Here is a 20,861-nt window from a genome sequence, read left to right on the forward strand (position 1 = left end):
TTGACGTCCTAAATGTGAGCCAGAAATCACGCTCAAATCAGCTGCCACAGACACCAGCTTTGGTCGTTGCTAGGGAGTAACGACAACCATCTCCGCGGCAACCGAGCTCAGCTGGGCCAATTAATTCTTCAGACTCCAAAAAACTCTCAGAAATTCTCTCTTTCCGTGACTCACCCCAGCCACAAATTACACAGTAGAACAGTGATTTTTCACAAAGTTGTAGCCACACTTGTCTTCTTTCTCCCAATCTGTCTACTTTATCAGTAGGACTTATGGTTTTTGATTGATCTGCCTGTAACCGACAAGAGTAGCGCTCAACTACTCCATTCACTCCAATGTAAATCACACAGACAGAGAGACTGCAGCAGAGTATGATCGTCCGGCGTCTGTGTCAAGTGCACAGATATCAGCCATCTCATTGGACAAATCACCTCGGATACAGATGACAGACAACACAGGAGGACTCTGATTGGACAGTTGTGTGTGTGTGGTTTTTCATATTTCACGTGTATGACAAGAGTCCCAGCCTGAACACAATGACATGAACATATTTCCCATCAGGCCTAGCGCCCGCTACTGGAAACAGGAAGTGACATATTTTACTCTACAAGCCCCTCCTCCAAGGTGGTAAAACATGTTAACCTCAAATTCATGTCAGGAAACTCGTAAGACCTTGATTAAGGTCTGTGACAAAACTTGTTCAGGTTACAACAGAGGGCGTGACCCTGGCGGTGCGGCGCATATAACCATCGCCATGATGCCTCGCCATGACATTTAGGCTGCGATAACTCGCCTGTACTTCATCCTGTCTGCACCAAATTTCACATGCTTGATCAGAGTCCCGCCCTGAACAGATCTACACACTCCTTTCCTTACCAATACTATAGCGCCACCCACTGGTGACAGCCTGTATCAACTCTCATATACATTGTCTGATTTGCTCCAAATTTCACAAGTTTGATGAGGGTACCGCCCTGAACACATCTACATATACATTTCTCACTCATAGTCATAGCGCCACCCACTGGTGACAGCCTGTATCAACTCTCATATACATTGTCCAATCTCCACCAAATTTCACAGGTTTGATGAGGGTACTGCCCTGAACACATCTACATAGACATTTTTCACTCATACTGATGGCGCCACCTACTGGGCAGAGCCTGTATCAACTCTCATATACATTGTCTGATTTGCTCCAAATTTCACAGGTTTCATGAGGGTACTGCCCTGAACACATCTGCATATTCATTTTTCACTCATAGTCACAGCGCCACCTACTGGTAAGAGCCAGTAGTAACTCTCATATACAATGTTCAATCAGCTTGAAATTTCCCATGTATGATTACAGTGTCGGACTGAACAGTTCTACAGAATCATTTTTCGCTCATACTCTTAGCGCCACCTACTGGCAAGAGCCAGTACTACCTGTTACATACAATGTTATATCAGCTTCAAATTTCACATGCATGATTATAGTCTCGGCCTGAACAGATCTCCATAGGAAATTTCCCAACAGGGGTTAGCAAAGCTATAGGCTATCCATAAGTACAGAATGTGTCTGTCTAGACTGTTAGCTAAATGTTATCATATTATCAATGTACGCACACAGACATGCAGCGCAGCACAGCCCACTCTCGCGATTTCCCAACGGGGAATTGTCTAGTTAGTGGGCTGTGCAGCACAGCCCACAATGGCCCCCTCTATAGCAAAGCTATAGGGGTCCATTGTGGGCTGTGCGAAGCACAGCCCACTATTGTTATTGCTCGCGCCTCTTTTTATTATTCTTCCTCCCTGATTTTCGGCACCTAACTTGCCCCGCAGCTTTGAGCGCACACAAACAAAAAATACATCAAAACGTGCGGCTCGTTCGGACTCGGTGTGCTATTATTTTTATCTCCAGAATATTAATTTTTCGCGTCGTAAGACGCGAAAAACTGGGAAAAAATTCCCATCTGGAATGAATGGGACGAGGAAAAAAAAACTCGAAAATCTGACACGTTTTTCAAACATCTCCTGCTCTGGCCTACGTTCACCTAGAAACACCATTCAAACTTTAAAATGTAGGCACGGGTCTTGTCTATTTAAGTTGTATTTGAACTTTTTTCCTACCATGTTTCGTTTTTGAACGGTGACCCTTTAAAGATGGTGAGTTATTTTGGAAAAATTCAGGATTTATAATGGGTGTGTATTGCGGAATGTTCGTGCAGAGCTAACTGACAGAGTGCGGAGACTCAAAAAAAACTCTCAGAAATTCTCTCTCTCTCGCGCGACCCCAGCCACAAATTACACAGTAGAACTGTGATTTTTTCACAGAGTTGTAGCCACACTTGTCTTCTTTCTCCCAATGTGTCTACTTTATCAGTAGGATGTACGGTTTTTCATTTATCTGCCCCTAACCGACAAGAGTAGCTCTCAACTGCTCCATTTACTCCAATGTTAATCGGGAGGAGGATTTTCCAGGATTCTCGAAAGTGCACCTGTTTTTAACTCGCTCCTATTACCACATTTTAGAAGCTAGGACCACAAAAACTTATGTCTGTGTTCTTTAAGGCCTTTCTGGCTTGATGGTGAAGAAATTTTGCCGATATCATGTTTGGTTTGGAAGAAATGGCAGTAGTTTGACATCCTAAATGTGAGCCAGAAATCACGCTCAAATCAGCTGCCACAGACACCAGCTTTGGTCGTTGCTAGGGAGTAACGACAACCATCTCCGCGGCAACCGAGCTCAGCTGGGCCAATTAATTCTTCAGACTCCAAAAAACTCTCAGAAATTCTCTCTTTCCGTGACTCACCCCAGCCACAAATTACACAGTAGAACAGTGATTTTTCACAAAGTTGTAGCCACACTTGTCTTCTTTCTCCCAATCTGTCTACTTTATCAGTAGGACTTATGGTTTTTGATTGATCTGCCCCTAACCGACAAGAGTAGCGCTCAACTGCTCCATTCACTCCAATGTAAATCACACAGACAGAGAGACTGCAGCAGAGTATGATCGTCCGGCGTCTGTGTCAAGTGCACAGATATCAGCCATCTCATTGGACAAATCACCTCGGATACAGATGACAGACAACACAGGAGGACTCTGATTGGACAGTTGTGTGTGTGTGGTTTTTTCTGCCATGATATAACCTTCTGCTCCGTGCTGATCGATCTCATTTGACAAATCACCTCGGATATAGATGACAGACAACACAGGAGGACTCTGATTGGACAGTTGTGTGTGTGTGGTCTTTCATATTTCACGTGTATGACAAGAGTCCCAGCCTGAATACAATTACATGAAAATATTTCCCATCAGGCCTAGCGCCCGCTACTGGAAACAGGAAGTGACATATAAGCCCCTCCTCCAAGGTGGTAAAACATGTTAACCTCAAATTCATGTCAGGAAACTCGTAAGACCTTGATTAAGGTCTGTGACAAAACTTGTTCAGGTTACAACAGAGGGCGTGACCCTGGCGGCGCGGCGCATATAACCTTCGCCATGATGCCTCGCCATGACATTTAGGCTGCGATAACTCGCCTGTACTTCATCCTGTCTGCACCAAATTTCACATGCTTGATCAGAGTCCCGCCCTGAACAGATCTACACACTCCTTTCCTTACCAATACTATAGCGCCACCCACTGGTGACAGCCTGTATCAACTCTCATATACATTGTCCAATCTCCACCAAATTTCACAAGTTTGATGAGGGTACCGCCCTGAACACATCTACATATACATTTCTCACTCATAGTCATAGCGCCACCTACTGGGCAGAGCCTGTATAAACTGTCATATACATTGTCCAATCTCCACCAAATTTCACAGGTTTGATGAGGGTACTGCCCTGAACACATCTACATATACATTTTTCACTCATACTGATGGCGCCACCTACTGGGCAGAGCCTGTATCAACTCTCATATACATTGTCTGATTTGCTCCAAATTTCACAGGTTTCATGAGGGTACTGCCCTGAACACATCTGCATATTCATTTTTCACTCATAGTCACAGCGCCACCTACTGGTAAGAGCCAGTAGTAACTCTCATATACAATGTTCAATCAGCTTGAAATTTCCCATGTATGATTACAGTGTCGGACTGAACAGTTCTACAGAATCATTTTTCGCTCACACTCTTAGCGCCACCTACTGGCAAGAGCCAGTACTACCTGTTACATACAATGTTATATCAGCTTCAAATTTCACATGCATGATTATAGTCTCGGCCTGAACAGATCTCCATAGGAAATTTCCCAACAGGGGTTAGCAAAGCTATAGGCTATCCATAAGTACAGAATGTGTCTGTCTAGACAAATACCATAGATGAAGACGCTGCAAATCACGCGCACACAGACATGCAGCGCAGCACAGCCCACTCTCGCGATTTCCCAACGGGGAATTGTCTAGTTAGTGGGCTGTGCAGCACAGCCCACAATGGCCCCCTCTATAGCAAAGCTATAGGGGTCCATTGTGGGCTGTGCGAAGCACAGCCCACTATTGTTATTGCTCGCGCCTCTTTTTATTAGTGGGCTGTGCAGCACAGCCCACAATGGCCCCCTCTATAGCAAAGCTATAGGGGTCCATTGTGGGCTGTGCGAAGCACAGCCCACTATTGTTATTGCTCGCGCCTCTTTTTATTATTCTTCCTCCCTGATTTTCGGCACCTAACTTGCCCCGCAGCTTTGAGCGCACACAAACAAAAAATACATCAAAACGTGCGGCTCGTTCGGACTCGGTGTGCTATTATTTTTATCTCCAGAATATTAATTTTTCGCGTCGTAAGACGCGAAAAACTGCCACAAATTTCCCATCTGGAATGAATGGGACGAGGTCCAAAAAACGCACAAATCTGCCACGTTTTTCAAACATCTCCTGCTCTGGCCTACGTTCACCTAGAAACACCATTCAAACTTTAAAATGTAGGCACGGGTCTTGTCTATTTAAGTTGTATTTGAACTTTTTTCCTACCATGTTTCGTTTTTGAACGGTGACCCTTTAAAGATGGTGAGTTATTTTGGGAAAAATCAGGATTTATAATGGGTGTGTATTGCGGAATGTTCGTGCAGAGCTAATTGACAGAGTGCGGAGACTCAAAAAAAACTCTCAGAAATTCTCTCTCTCTCTCGCGACCCCAGTCACAAATTACACAGTAGAACTGTGATTTTTTCACAGAGTTGTAGCCACACTTGTCTTCTTTCTCCCAATGTGTCTACTTTATCAGTAGAATTTACGGTTTTTGATTTATCTGCCCCTAACCGACAAGAGTAGCTCTCAACTGCTCCATTTACTCCAATGTTAATCGGGAGGAGGATTTTCCAGGATTTTCGAAAGTGCACCTGTTTTTAACTCGCTCCTATTACCACATTTTAGAAGCTAGGACCACAAAAACTTATGTCTGTGTTCTTTAAGGCCTTTCTGGCTTGATGGTGAAGAAATTTTGCCGATATCATGTTTGGTTTAGAAGAAATGGCAGTAGTTTGACGTCCTAAATGTGAGCCAGAAATCACGCTCAGATCAGCTGCCACAGACACCAGCTTTGGTCGTTGCTAGGGAGTAACGACAACCATCACCGCGGCAACCGAGCTCAGCTGGGCCAATTCATTCTTCAGACTCCAAAAAACTCTCAGAAATTCTCTCTTTCCGTGACTCACCCCAGCCACAAATTACACAGTAGAACAGTGATTTTTCACAAAGTTGTAGCCACACTTGTCTTCTTTCTCCCAATCTGTCTACTTTATCAGTAGGACTTATGGTTTTTGATTGATCTGACTGTAACCGACAAGAGTAGCGCTCAACTGCTCCATTCACTCCAATGTAAATCACACAGACAGACAGACTGCAGCAGAGTATGATCGTCCGGCGTCTGTGTCAAGTGCACAGATATCAGCCATCTCATTGGACAAATCACCTCGGATACAGATGACAGACAACACAGGAGGACTCTGATTGGACAGTTGTGTGTGTGTGGTTTTTTCTGCCATGATATAACCTTCTGCTCCGCGCTGATCGATCTCATTGGACAAATCACCTCGGATACAGATGACAGACAACACAGGAGGACTCTGATTGGACAGTTGTGTGTGTGTGGTTTTTCATATTTCACGTGTATGACAAGAGTCCCAGCCTGAACACAATTACATGAAAATATTTCCCATCAGGCCTAGCGCCCGCTACTGGCAACAGGAAGTGACATATTTTACTCTACAAGCCCCTCCTCCAAGGTGGTAAAACATGTTAACCTCAAATTCATGTCAGGAAACTCTGAAGACCTTGATTAAGGTCTGTGACAAAACTTGTTCAGGTTACAACAGAGGGCGTGACCCTGGCGGCGCGGCGCATATAACCTTCGCCATGATGCCTCGCCATGACATTTAGGCTGCGATAACTCGCCTGTACTTCATCCTGTCTGCACCAAATTTCACATGCTTGATCAGAGTCCCGCCCTGAACAGATCTACACACTCCTTTCCTTACCAATACTATAGCGCCACCCACTGGTGACAGCCTGTATCAACTCTCATATACATTGTCTGATTTGCTCCAGATTTCACAAGTTTGATGAGGGTACCGCCCTGAACACATCTACATATACATTTCTCACTCATAGTCATAGCGCCACCTACTGGGCAGAGCCTGTATAAACTGTCATATACATTGTCCAATCTCCACCAAATTTCACAGGTTTGATGAGGGTACTGCCCTGAACACATCTACAGATACATTTTTCACTCATACTGATGGCGCCACCTACTGGGCAGAGCCTGTATCAACTCTCATATACATTGTCTGATTTGCTCCAAATGTCACAGGTTTCATGAGGGTACTGCCCTGAACACATCTGCATATTCATTTTTCACTCATAGTCACAGCGCCACCTACTGGTAAGAGCCAGTAGTAACTCTCATATACAATGTTCAATCAGCTTGAAATTTCCCATGTATGATTACAGTGTCGGACTGAACAGTTCTACAGAATCATTTTTCGCTCATACTCTTAGCGCCACCTACTGGCAAGAGCCAGTACTACCTGTTACATACAATGTTATATCAGCTTCAAATTTCACATGCATGATTCTAGTCTCGGCCTGAACAGATCTCCATAGGAAATTTCCCAACAGGGGTTAGCAAAGCTATAGGCTATCCATAAGTACAGAATGTGTCTGTCTAGACAAATACCATAGATGAAGACGCTGAGAATGAATGGTAGGTGGTGAAATGAATACATTGTAGCATTGCATTGTAGTATAGTATCATAGCATTGGCAATCCTCATTGACAAAAAAAATGAAACTTTCTTTTTCAAAAATCATATGATCAATGTACGCACACAGACATGCAGCGCAGCACAGCCCACTCTCGCGATTTCCCAACGGGGAATTGTCTAGTTAGTGGGCTGTGCAGCACAGCCCACAATGGCCCCCTCTATAGCAAAGCTATAGGGGTCCATTGTGGGCTGTGCGAAGCACAGCCCACTATTGTTATTGCTCGCGCCTCTTTTTATTATTCTTCCTCCCTGATTTTCGGCACCTAACTTGCCCCGCAGCTTTGAGCGCACACAAACAAAAAATACATCAAAACGTGCGGCTCGTTCGGACTCGGTGTGCTATTATTTTTATCTCCAGAATATTAATTTTTCGCGTCGTAAGACGCGAAAAACTGCCACAAATTTCCCATCTGGAATGAATGGGACGAGGTCCAAAAAACGCACAAATCTGCCACGTTTTTCAAACATCTCCTGCTCTGGCCTACGTTCACCTAGAAACACCATTCAAACTTTAAAATGTAGGCACGGGTCTTGTCTATTTAAGTTGTATTTGAACTTTTTTCCTACCATGTTTCGTTTTTGAACGGTGACCCTTTAAAGATGGTGAGTTATTTTGGAAAAATTCAGGATTTATAATGGGTGTGTATTGCGGAATGTTCGTGCAGAGCTAATTGACAGAGTGCGGAGACTCAAAAAAAACTCTCAGAAATTCTCTCTCTCTCTCGCGACCCCAGCCACAAATTACACAGTAGAACTGTGATTTTTTCACAGAGTTGTAGCCACACTTGTCTTCTTTCTCCCAATGTGTCTACTTTATCAGTAGGATGTACGGTTTTTGATTTATCTGCCCCTAACCGACAAGAGTAGCTCTCAACTGCTCCATTTACTCCAATGTTAATCGGGAGGAGGATTTTCCAGGATTTTCGAAAGTGCACCTGTTTTTAACTCGCTCCTATTACCACATTTTAGAAGCTAGGACCACAAAAACTTATGTCTGTGTTCTTTAAGGCCTTTCTGGCTTGATGGTGAAGAAATTTTGCCGATATCATGTTTGGTTTGGAAGAAATGGCAGTAGTTTGACGTCCTAAATGTGAGCCAGAAATCACGCTCAGATCAGCTGCCACAGACACCAGCTTTGGTCGTTGCTAGGGAGTAACGACAACCATCTCCGCGGCAACCGAGCTCAGCTGGGCCAATTAATTCTTCAGACTCCAAAAAACTCTCCGAAATTCTCTCTTTCCGTGACTCACCCCAGCCACAAATTACACAGTAGAACAGTGATTTTTCACAAAGTTGTAGCCACACTTGTCTTCTTTCTCCCAATCTGTCTACTTTAGCAGTAGGACTTATGGTTTTTGATTGATCTGCCTGTAACCGACAAGAGTAGCGCTCAACTACTCCATTCACTCCAATGTAAATCACACAGACAGACAGACTGCAGCAGAGTATGATCGTCCGGCGTCTGTGTCAAGTGCACAGATATCAGCCATCTCATTGGACAAATCACCTCGGATACAGATGACAGACAACACAGGAGGACTCTGATTGGACAGTTGTGTGTGTGTGGTTTTTTCTGCCATGATATAACCTTCTGCTCCGTGCTGATCGATCTCATTTGACAAATCACCTCGGATACAGATGACAGACAACACAGGAGGACTCTGATTGGACAGTTGTGTGTGTGTGGTCTTTCATATTTCACGTGTATGACAAGAGTCCCAGCCTGAACACAATTACATGAAAATATTTCCCATCAGGCCTAGCGCCCGCTACTGGAAACAGGAAGTGACATATTTGACTCTACAAGCCCCTCCTCCAAGGTGGTAAAACATGTTAACCTCAAATTCATGTCAGGAAACTCGTAAGACCTTGATTAAGGTCTGTGACAAAACTTGTTCAGGTTACAACAGAGGGCGTGACCCTGGCGGCGCGGCGCATATAACCTTCGCCATGATGCCTCGCCATGACATTTAGGCTGCGATAACTCGCCTGTACTTCATCCTGTCTGCACCAAATTTCACATGCTTGATCAGAGTCCCGCCCTGAACAGATCTACACACTCCTTTCCTTACCAATACTATAGCGCCACCCACTGGTGACAGCCTGTATCAACTCTCATATACATTGTCCAATCTCCACCAAGTTTCACAAGTTTGATGAGGGTACCGCCCTGAACACATCCACATATACATTTCTCACTCATAGTCATAGCGCCACCTACTGGGCAGAGCCTGTATAAACTGTCATATACATTGTCCAATCTCCACCAAATTTCACAGGTTTGATGAGGGTACTGCCCTGAACACATCTACATAGACATTTTTCACTCATACTGATAGCGCCACCTACTGGGCAGAGCCTGTATCAACTCTCATATACATTGTCTGATTTGCTCCAAATTTCACAGGTTTCATGAGGGTACTGCCCTGAACACATCTGCATATTCATTTTTCACTCATAGTCACAGCGCCACCTACTGGTAAGAGCCAGTAGTAACTCTCATATACAATGTTCAATCAGCTTGAAATTTCCCATGTATGATTACAGTGTCGGACTGAACAGTTCTACAGAATCATTTTTCGCTCATACTCTTAGCGCCACCTACTGGCAAGAGCCAGTACTTTTTTAACGGAGCGTTAGCAGTTAGCTTGGCTAGTCGGAGCCCAGTAGCTCCGGGCCAACAGGGGTTAGCAAAGCTATAGGCTATCCATAAGTACAGAATGTGTCTGTCTAGACTGTTAGCTAAATGTTATCATATGTTCAATGTACGTGGGGTTCACACACACGCGCACACAGACATGCAGCGCAGCACAGCCCACTCTCGCGATTTCCCAACGGGGAATTGTCTAGTTAGTGGGCTGTGCAGCACGGCCCACAATGGCCCCCTCTATAGCGTAGCTATAGGGGTCCATTGTGGGCTGTGCGAAGCACAGCCCACTATTGTTATTGCTCGCGCCTCTTTTTTATTATTATTCTTCCTCCCTAATTTTCGGTTTCTTTCTTGCCCCGCAGCTTTGAGCGCACACAAATAAAAAATACATCAAAACGTGCGGCTCGTTCGGACTCGGTGTGCTATTATTTTTATCTCCAGAATATTAATTTTTCGCGTCGTAAGACGCGAAAAACTGGGAAAAAATTCCCATCTGGAATGAATGGGACGAGGAAAAAAAAACGCACAAATCTGCCACGTTTTTCAAACATCTCCTGCTCTGGCCTACGTTCACCTAGAAACACCATTCAAACTTTAAAATGTAGGCACGGGTCTTGTCTATTTAAGTTGTATTTCAACTTTTTTCCTACCATGTTTCGTTTTTGAACGGTGACCCTTTAAAGATGGTGAGTTATTTTGGAAAAATTCAGGATTTATAATGGGTGTGTATTGCGGAATGTTCGTGCAGAGCTAACTGACAGAGTGCGGAGACTCAAAAAAAACTCTCAGAAATTCTCTCTCTCTCTCGCGACCCCAGCCACAAATTACACAGTAGAACTGTGATTTTTTCACAGAGTTGTAGCCACACTTGTCTTCTTTCTCCCAATGTGTCTACTTTATCAGTAGGATGTACGGTTTTTGATTTATCTGCCCCTAACCGACAAGAGTAGCTCTCAACTGCTCCATTTACTCCAATGTTAATCGGGAGGAGGATTTTCCAGGATTCTCGAAAGTGCACCTGTTTTTAACTCGCTCCTATTACCACATTTTAGAAGCTAGGACCACAAAAACTTATGTCTGTGTTCTTTAAGGCCTTTCTGGCTTGATGGTGAAGAAATTTTGCCGATATCATGTTTGGTTTGGAAGAAATGGCAGTAGTTTGACGTCCTAAATGTGAGCCAGAAATCACGCTCAAATCAGCTGCCACAGACACCAGCTTTGGTCGTTGCTAGGGAGTAACGACAACCATCTCCGCGGCAACCGAGCTCAGCTGGGCCAATTAATTCTTCAGACTCCAAAAAACTCTCAGAAATTCTCTCTTTCCGTGACTCACCCCAGCCACAAATTACACAGTAGAACAGTGATTTTTCACAAAGTTGTAGCCACACTTGTCTTCTTTCTCCCAATCTGTCTACTTTATCAGTAGGACTTATGGTTTTTGATTGATCTGCCTGTAACCGACAAGAGTAGCGCTCAACTGCTCCATTCACTCCAATGTAAATCACACAGACAGACAGACTGCAGCAGAGTATGATCGTCCGGCGTCTGTGTCAAGTGCACAGATATCAGCCATCTCATTGGACAAATCACCTCGGATACAGATGACAGACAACACAGGAGGACTCTGATTGGACAGTTGTGTGTGTGTGGTTTTTTCTGCCATGATATAACCTTCTGCTCCGCGCTGATCGATCTCATTTGACAAATCACCTCGGATACAGATGACAGACAACACAGGAGGACTCTGATTGGACAGTTGTGTGTGTGTGGTTTTTCATATTTCACGTGTATGACAAGAGTCCCAGCCTGAACACAATTACATGAACATATTTCCCATCAGGCCTAGCGCCCGCTACTGGAAACAGGAAGTGACATATTTTACTCTACAAGCCCATCCTCCAAGGTGGTAAAACATGTTAACCTCAAATTCATGTCAGGAAACTCGTAAGACCTTGATTAAGGTCTGTGACAAAACTTGTTCAGGTTACAACAGAGGGCGTGACCCTGGCGGCGCGGCGCATATAACCTTCGCCATGATGCCTCGCCATGACATTTAGGCTGCGATAACTCGCCTGTACTTCATCCTGTCTGCACCAAATTTCACATGCTTGATCAGAGTCCCGCCCTGAACAGATCTACACACTCCTTTCCTTACCAATACTATAGCGCCACCCACTGGTGACAGCCTGTATCAACTCTCATATACATTGTCCAATCTCCACCAAATTTCACAAGTTTGATGAGGGTACCGCCCTGAACACATCTACATATACATTTCTCACTCATAGTCATAGCGCCACCTACTGGGCAGAGCCTGTATCAACTGTCATATACATTGTCCAATCTCCACCAAATTTCACAGGTTTGATGAGGGTACTGCCCTGAACACATCTACATAGACATTTTTCACTCATACTGATAGCGCCACCTACTGGGCAGAGCCTGTATCAACTCTCATATACATTGTCTGATTTGCTCCAAATTTCGCAGGTTTCATGAGGGTACTGCCCTGAACACATCTGCATATTCATTTTTCACTCATACTGATGGCGCCACCTATTGGTAAGAGCCAGTAGTAACTCTCATATACAATGTTCAATCAGCTTCAAATTTCACATGCATGATTATAGTCTCGGCCTGAACAGATCTCCATAGGAAATTTCCCAACAGGGGTTAGCAAAGCTATAGGCTATCCATAAGTACAGAATGTGTCTGTCTAGACAAATACCATAGATGAAGACGCTGAGAATGAATGGTAGGTGGTGAAATGAATACATTGTAGCATTGCATTGTAGTATAGTATCATAGCATTGGCAATCCTCATTGACAATGAATGGGGCTGTGTGAAAAAAAAAAGAAACTTTCTTTTTCAAAAATCATATGTTCAATGTATTTGGGGTTCACACGCGCGCACACAGACATGCAGCGCAGCACAGCCCACTCTCGCGATTTCCCAACGGGGAATTGTCTAGTTAGTGGGCTGTGCAGCACAGCCCACAATGGCCCCCTCTATAGCAAAGCTATAGGGGTCCATTGTGGGCTGTGCGAAGCACAGCCCACTATTGTTATTGCTCGCGCCTCTTTTTATTATTCTTCCTCCCTGATTTTCGGCACCTAACTTGCCCCGCAGCTTTGAGCGCACATAAATAAAAAATACATCAAAACGTGCGGCTCGTTCGGACTCGGTGTGCTATTATTTTTATCTCCAGAATATTAATTTTTCGCGTCGTAAGACGCGAAAAACTGCCACAAATTTCCCATCTGGAATGAATGGGACGAGGTCCAAAAAACGCACAAATCTGCCACGTTTTTCAAACATCTCCTGCTCTGGCCTACGTTCACCTAGAAACACCATTCAAACTTTAAAATGTAGGCACGGGTCTTGTCTATTTAAGTTGTATTTGAACTTTTTTCCTACCATGTTTCGTTTTTGAACGGTGACCCTTTAAAGATGGTGAGTTATTTTGGAAAAATTCAGGATTTATAATGGGTGTGTATTGCGGAATGTTCGTGCAGAGCTAACTGACAGAGTGCGGAGACTCAAAAAAAACTCTCAGAAATTCTCTCTCTCTCTCGCGACCCCAGCCACAAATTACACAGTACAACTGTGATTTTTTCACAGAGTTGTAGCCACACTTGTCTTCTTTCTCCCAATGTGTCTACTTTATCAGTAGGATGTACGGTTTTTCATTTATCTGCCCCTAACCGACAAGAGTAGCTCTCAACTGCTCCATTTACTCCAATGTTAATCGGGAGGAGGATTTTCCAGGATTCTCGAAAGTGCACCTGTTTTTAACTCGCTCCTATTACCACATTTTAGAAGCTAGGACCACAAAAACTTATGTCTGTGTTCTTTAAGGCCTTTCTGGCTTGATGGTGAAGAAATTTTGACGATATCATGTTTGGTTTGGAAGAAATGGCAGTAGTTTGACGTCCTAAATGTGAGCCAGAAATCACGCTCAGATCAGCTGCCACAGACACCAGCTTTGGTCGTTGCTAGGGAGTAACGACAACCATCTCCGCGGCAACCGAGCTCAGCTGGGCCAATTAATTCTTCAGACTCCAAAAAACTCTCAGAAATTCTCTCTTTCCGTGACTCACCCCAGCCACAAATTACACAGTAGAACAGCGATTTTTCACAAAGTTGTAGCCACACTTGTCTTCTTTCTCCCAATCTGTCTACTTTATCAGTAGGACTTATGGTTTTTGATTAATCTGCCTGTAACCGACAAGAGTAGCGCTCAACTGCTCCATTCACTCCAATGTAAATCACACAGACAGACAGACTGCAGCAGAGTATGATCGTCCGGCGTCTGTGTCAAGTGCACAGATATCAGCCATCTCATTGGACAAATCACCTCGGATACAGATGACAGACAACACAGGAGGACTCTGATTGGACAGTTGTGTGTGTGTGGTTTTTCATATTTCACGTGTATGACAAGAGTCCCAGCCTGAACACAATGACATGAAAATATTTCCCATCAGGCCTAGCGCCCGCTACTGGAAACAGGAAGTGACATATTTTACTCTACAAGCCCCTCCTCCAAGGTGGTAAAACATGTTAACCTCAAATTCATGTCAGGAAACTCTTAAGACCTTGATTAAGGTCTGTGACAAAACTTGTTCAGGTTACAACAGAGGGCGTGACCCTGGCGGCGCGGCGCATATAACCTTCGCCATGATGCCTCGCCATGACATTTAGGCTGCGATAACTCGCCTGTACTTCATCCTGTCTGCACCAAATTTCACATGCTTGATCAGAGTCCCGCCCTGAACAGATCTACACACTGCTTTCCTTACCAATACTATAGCGCCACCCACTGGTGACAGCCTGTATCAACTCTCATATACATTGTCCAATCTCCACCAAATTTCACAAGTTTGATGAGGGTACCGCCCTGAACACATCTACATATACATTTCTCACTCATAGTCATAGCGCCACCTACTGGGCAGAGCCTGTATAAACTGTCATATACATTGTCCAATCTCCACCAAATTTCACAGGTTTGATGAGGGTACTGCCCTGAACACATCTACATAGACATTTTTCACTCATACTGATAGCGCCACCTACTGGGCAGAGCCTGTATCAACTCTCATATACATTGTCTGATTTGCTCCAAATTTCACAGGTTTCATGAGGGTACTGCCCTGAACACATCTGCATATTCATTTTTCACTCATAGTCACAGCGCCACCTACTGGTAAGAGCCAGTAGTAACTCTCATATACAATGTTCAATCAGCTTGAAATTTCCCATGTATGATTACAGTGTCGGACTGAACAGTTCTACATAATCATTTTTCGCTCATACTCTTAGCGCCACCTACTGGCAAGAGCCAGTACTACCTGTTACATACAATGTTATATCAGCTTCAAATTTCACATGCGTGATTATAGTCTCGGCCTGAACAGATCTCCATAGGAAATTTCCCAACAGGGGTTAGCAAAGCTATAGGCTATCCATAAGTACAGAATGTGTCTGTCTAGACAAATACAGACATGCAGCGCAGCACAGCCCACTCTCGCGATTTCCCAACGGGGAATTGTCTAGTTATTATTCTTCCTCCCTATATTTCGGCACCTAACTTGCCCCGCAGCTTTGAGCGCACACAAACAAAAAATACATCAAAACGTGCGGCTCGTTCGGACTCGGTGTGCTATTATTTTTATCTCCAGAATATTAATTTTTCGCGTCGTAAGACGCGAAAAACTGCCACAAATTTCCCATCTGGAATGAATGGGACGAGGAAAAAAAAACTCGAAAATCTGACACGTTTTTCAAACATCTCCTGCTCTGGCCTACGTTCACCTAGAAACACCATTCAAACTTTAAAATGTAGGCACGGGTCTTGTCTATTTAAGTTGTATTTGAACTTTTTTCCTACCATGTTTCGTTTTTGAACGGTGACCCTTTAAAGATGGTGAGTTATTTTGGAAAAATTCAGGATTTATAATGGGTGTGTATTGCGGAATGTTCGTGCAGAGCTAACTGACAGAGTGCGGAGACTCAAAAAAAACTCTCAGAAATTCTGTCTCTCTCTCGCGACCCCAGCCACAAATTACACAGTAGAACTGTGATTTTTTCACAGAGTTGTAGCCACACTTGTCTTCTTTCTCCCAATGTGTCTACTTTATCAGTAGGATGTACGGTTTTTGATTCATCTGCCCCTAACCGACAAGAGTAGCTCTCAACTGCTCCATTTACTCCAATGTTAATCGGGAGGAGGATTTTCCAGGATTCTCGAAAGTGCACCTGTTTTTAACTCGCTCCTATTACCACATTTTAGAAGCTAGGACCACAAAAACTTATGTCTGTGTTCTTTAAGGCCTTTCTGGCTTGATGGTGAAGAAATTTTGACGATATCATGTTTGGTTTGGAAGAAATGGCAGTAGTTTGACGTCCTAAATGTGAGCCAGAAATCACGCTCAAATCAGCTGCCACAGACACCAGCTTTGGTCGTTGCTAGGGAGTAACGACAACCATCTCCGCGGCAACCGAGCTCAGCTGGGCCAATTAATTCTTCAGACTCCAAAAAACTCTCAGAAATTCTCTCTTTCCGTGACTCACCCCAGCCACAAATTACACAGTAGAACAGTGATTTTTCACAAAGTTGTAGCCACACTTGTCTTCTTTCTCCCAATCTGTCTACTTTATCAGTAGGACTTATGGTTTTTGATTGATCTGCCCCTAACCGACAAGAGTAGCGCTCAACTGCTCCATTCACTCCAATGTAAATCACACAGACAGACAGACTGCAGCAGATCGTCCGGCGTCTGTGTCAAGTGCACAGATATCAGCCATCTCATTGGACAAATCCCCTCGGATACAGATGACAGACAACACAGGAGGACTCTGATTGGACAGTTGTGTGTGTGTGGTTTTTTCTGCCATGATATAACCTTCTGCTCCGCGCTGATCGATCTCATTTGACAAATCACCTCGGATACAGATGACAGACAACACAGGAGGACTCTGATTGGACAGTTGTGTGTGTGTGGTTTTTCATATTTCACGTGTATGACAAGAGTCCCAGCCTGAACACAATTACATGAAAATATTTCCCATCAGGCCTAGCGCCCACTACTGGAAACAGGAAGTGACATATAAGCCCCTCCTCCAAGGTGGTAAAACATGTTAACCTCAAATTCATGTCAGGAAACTCGTAAGACCTTGATTAAGGTCTGTGACAAAACTTGTTCAGGTTACAACAGAGGGCGTGACCCTGGCGGCGCGGCGCATATAACCTTCGCCATGATGCCTCGCCATGACATTTAGGCTGCGATAACTCGCCTGTACTTCATCCTGTCTGCACCAAATTTCACATGCTTGATCAGAGTCCCGCCCTGAACAGATCTACACACTCCTTTCCTTACCAATACTATAGCGCCACCCACTGGTGACAGCCTGTATCAACTCTCATATACATTGTCTGATTTGCTCCAAATTTCACAAGTTTGATGAGGGTACCGCCCTGAACACATCTACATATACATTTCTCACTCATAGTCATAGCGCCACCTACTGGGCAGAGCCTGTATCAAGTCTCATATACATTGTCTGATTTGCTCCAAATTTCACAGGTTTGATGAGGGTACTGCCCTGAACACATCTGCATATTCATTTTTCACTCATAGTCACAGCGCCACCTACTGGTAAGAGCCAGTAGTAACTCTCATATACAATGTTCAATCAGCTTGAAATTTCCCATGTATGATTACAGTGTCGGACTGAACAGTTCTACAGAATCATTTTTCGCTCATACTCTTAGCGCCACCTACTGGCAAGAGCCAGTACTACCTGTTACATACAATGTTATATCAGCTTCAAATTTCACATGCATGATTATAGTCTCGGCCTGAACAGATCTCCATAGGAAATTTCCCAACAGGGGTTAGCAAAGCTATAGGCTATCCATAAGTACAGAATGTGTCTGTCTAGACTGTTAGCTAAATGTTATCATATTATCTGTATGTACACGCGCACACAGACATGCAGCGCAGCACAGCCCACTCTCGCGATTTCCCAACGGGGAATTGTCTAGTTAGTGGGCTGTGCAGCACAGCCCACAATGGCCCCCTCTATAGCAAAGCTATAGGGGTCCATTGTGGGCTGTGCGAAGCACAGCCCACTATTGTTATTGCTCGCGCCTCTTTTTATTAGTGGGCTGTGCAGCACGGCCCACAATGGCCCCCTCTATAGCGTAGCTATAGGGGTCCATTGTGGGCTGTGCGAAGCACAGCCCACTATTGTTATTGCTCGCGCCTCTTTTTTATTAGTGGGCTGTGCAGCACGGCCCACAATGGCCCCCTCTATAGCGTAGCTATAGGGGTCCATTGTGGGCTGTGCGAAGCACAGCCCACTATTGTTATTGCTCGCGCCTCTTTTTTATTATTATTCTTCCTCCCTAATTTTCGGTTTCTTTCTTGCCCCGCAGCTTTGAGCGCACACAAATAAAAAATACATCAAAACGTGCGGCTCGTTCGGACTCGGTGTGCTATTATTTTTATCTCCAGAATATTAATTTTTCGCGTCGTAAGACGCGAAAAACTGGGAAAAAATTCCCATCTGGAATGAATGGGACGAGGAAAAAAAAACGCACAAATCTGCCACGTTTTTCAAACATCTCCTGCTCTGGCCTACGTTCACCTAGAAACACCATTCAAACTTTAAAATGTAGGCACGGGTCTTGTCTATTTAAGTTGTATTTCAACTTTTTTCCTACCATGTTTCGTTTTTGAACGGTGACCCTTTAAAGATGGTGAGTTATTTTGGAAAAATTCAGGATTTATAATGGGTGTGTATTGCGGAATGTTCGTGCAGAGCTAACTGACAGAGTGCGGAGACTCAAAAAAAACTCTCAGAAATTCTCTCTCTCTCTCGCGACCCCAGCCACAAATTACACAGTAGAACTGTGATTTTTTCACAGAGTTGTAGCCACACTTGTCTTCTTTCTCCCAATGTGTCTACTTTATCAGTAGGATGTACGGTTTTTGATTTATCTGCCCCTAACCGACAAGAGTAGCTCTCAACTGCTCCATTTACTCCAATGTTAATCGGGAGGAGGATTTTCCAGGATTCTCGAAAGTGCACCTGTTTTTAACTCGCTCCTATTACCACATTTTAGAAGCTAGGACCACAAAAACTTATGTCTGTGTTCTTTAAGGCCTTTCTGGCTTGATGGTGAAGAAATTTTGCCGATATCATGTTTGGTTTGGAAGAAATGGCAGTAGTTTGACGTCCTAAATGTGAGCCAGAAATCACGCTCAAATCAGCTGCCACAGACACCAGCTTTGGTCGTTGCTAGGGAGTAACGACAACCATCTCCGCGGCAACCGAGCTCAGCTGGGCCAATTAATTCTTCAGACTCCAAAAAACTCTCAGAAATTCTCTCTTTCCGTGACTCACCCCAGCCACAAATTACACAGTAGAACAGTGATTTTTCACAAAGTTGTAGCCACACTTGTCTTCTTTCTCCCAATCTGTCTACTTTATCAGTAGGACTTATGGTTTTTGATTGATCTGCCTGTAACCGACAAGAGTAGCGCTCAACTGCTCCATTCACTCCAATGTAAATCACACAGACAGACAGACTGCAGCAGAGTATGATCGTCCGGCGTCTGTGTCAAGTGCACAGATATCAGCCATCTCATTGGACAAATCACCTCGGATACAGATGACAGACAACACAGGAGGACTCTGATTGGACAGTTGTGTGTGTGTGGTTTTTTCTGCCATGATATAACCTTCTGCTCCGCGCTGATCGATCTCATTTGACAAATCACCTCGGATACAGATGACAGACAACACAGGAGGACTCTGATTGGACAGTTGTGTGTGTGTGGTTTTTCATATTTCACGTGTATGACAAGAGTCCCAGCCTGAACACAATTACATGAACATATTTCCCATCAGGCCTAGCGCCCGCTACTGGAAACAGGAAGTGACATATTTTACTCTACAAGCCCATCCTCCAAGGTGGTAAAACATGTTAACCTCAAATTCATGTCAGGAAACTCGTAAGACCTTGATTAAGGTCTGTGACAAAACTTGTTCAGGTTACAACAGAGGGCGTGACCCTGGCGGCGCGGCGCATATAACCTTCGCCATGATGCCTCGCCATGACATTTAGGCTGCGATAACTCGCCTGTACTTCATCCTGTCTGCACCAAATTTCACATGCTTGATCAGAGTCCCGCCCTGAACAGATCTACACACTCCTTTCCTTACCAATACTATAGCGCCACCCACTGGTGACAGCCTGTATCAACTCTCATATACATTGTCCAATCTCCACCAAATTTCACAAGTTTGATGAGGGTACCGCCCTGAACACATCTACATATACATTTCTCACTCATAGTCATAGCGCCACCTACTGGGCAGAGCCTGTATCAACTGTCATATACATTGTCCAATCTCCACCAAATTTCACAGGTTTGATGAGGGTACTGCCCTGAACACATCTACATAGACATTTTTCACTCATACTGATAGCGCCACCTACTGGGCAGAGCCTGTATCAACTCTCATATACATTGTCTGATTTGCTCCAAATTTCGCAGGTTTCATGAGGGTACTGCCCTGAACACATCTGCATATTCATTTTTCACTCATACTGATGGCGCCACCTATTGGTAAGAGCCAGTAGTAACTCTCATATACAATGTTCAATCAGCTTCAAATTTCACATGCATGATTATAGTCTCGGCCTGAACAGATCTCCATAGGAAATTTCCCAACAGGGGTTAGCAAAGCTATAGGCTATCCATAAGTACAGAATGTGTCTGTCTAGACAAATACCATAGATGAAGACGCTGAGAATGAATGGTAGGTGGTGAAATGAATACATTGTAGCATTGCATTGTAGTATAGTATCATAGCATTGGCAATCCTCATTGACAATGAATGGGGCTGTGTGAAAAAAAAAAGAAACTTTCTTTTTCAAAAATC

Source organism: Semicossyphus pulcher, unplaced genomic scaffold (genome assembly GCF_022749685.1).
Source record: "Semicossyphus pulcher isolate SPU_LCO1_2020_fin unplaced genomic scaffold, fSemPul1.0.p SCAF_12, whole genome shotgun sequence".
In the NCBI taxonomy this organism is placed as follows: Eukaryota; Metazoa; Chordata; class Actinopteri; order Labriformes; family Labridae; genus Semicossyphus; species Semicossyphus pulcher.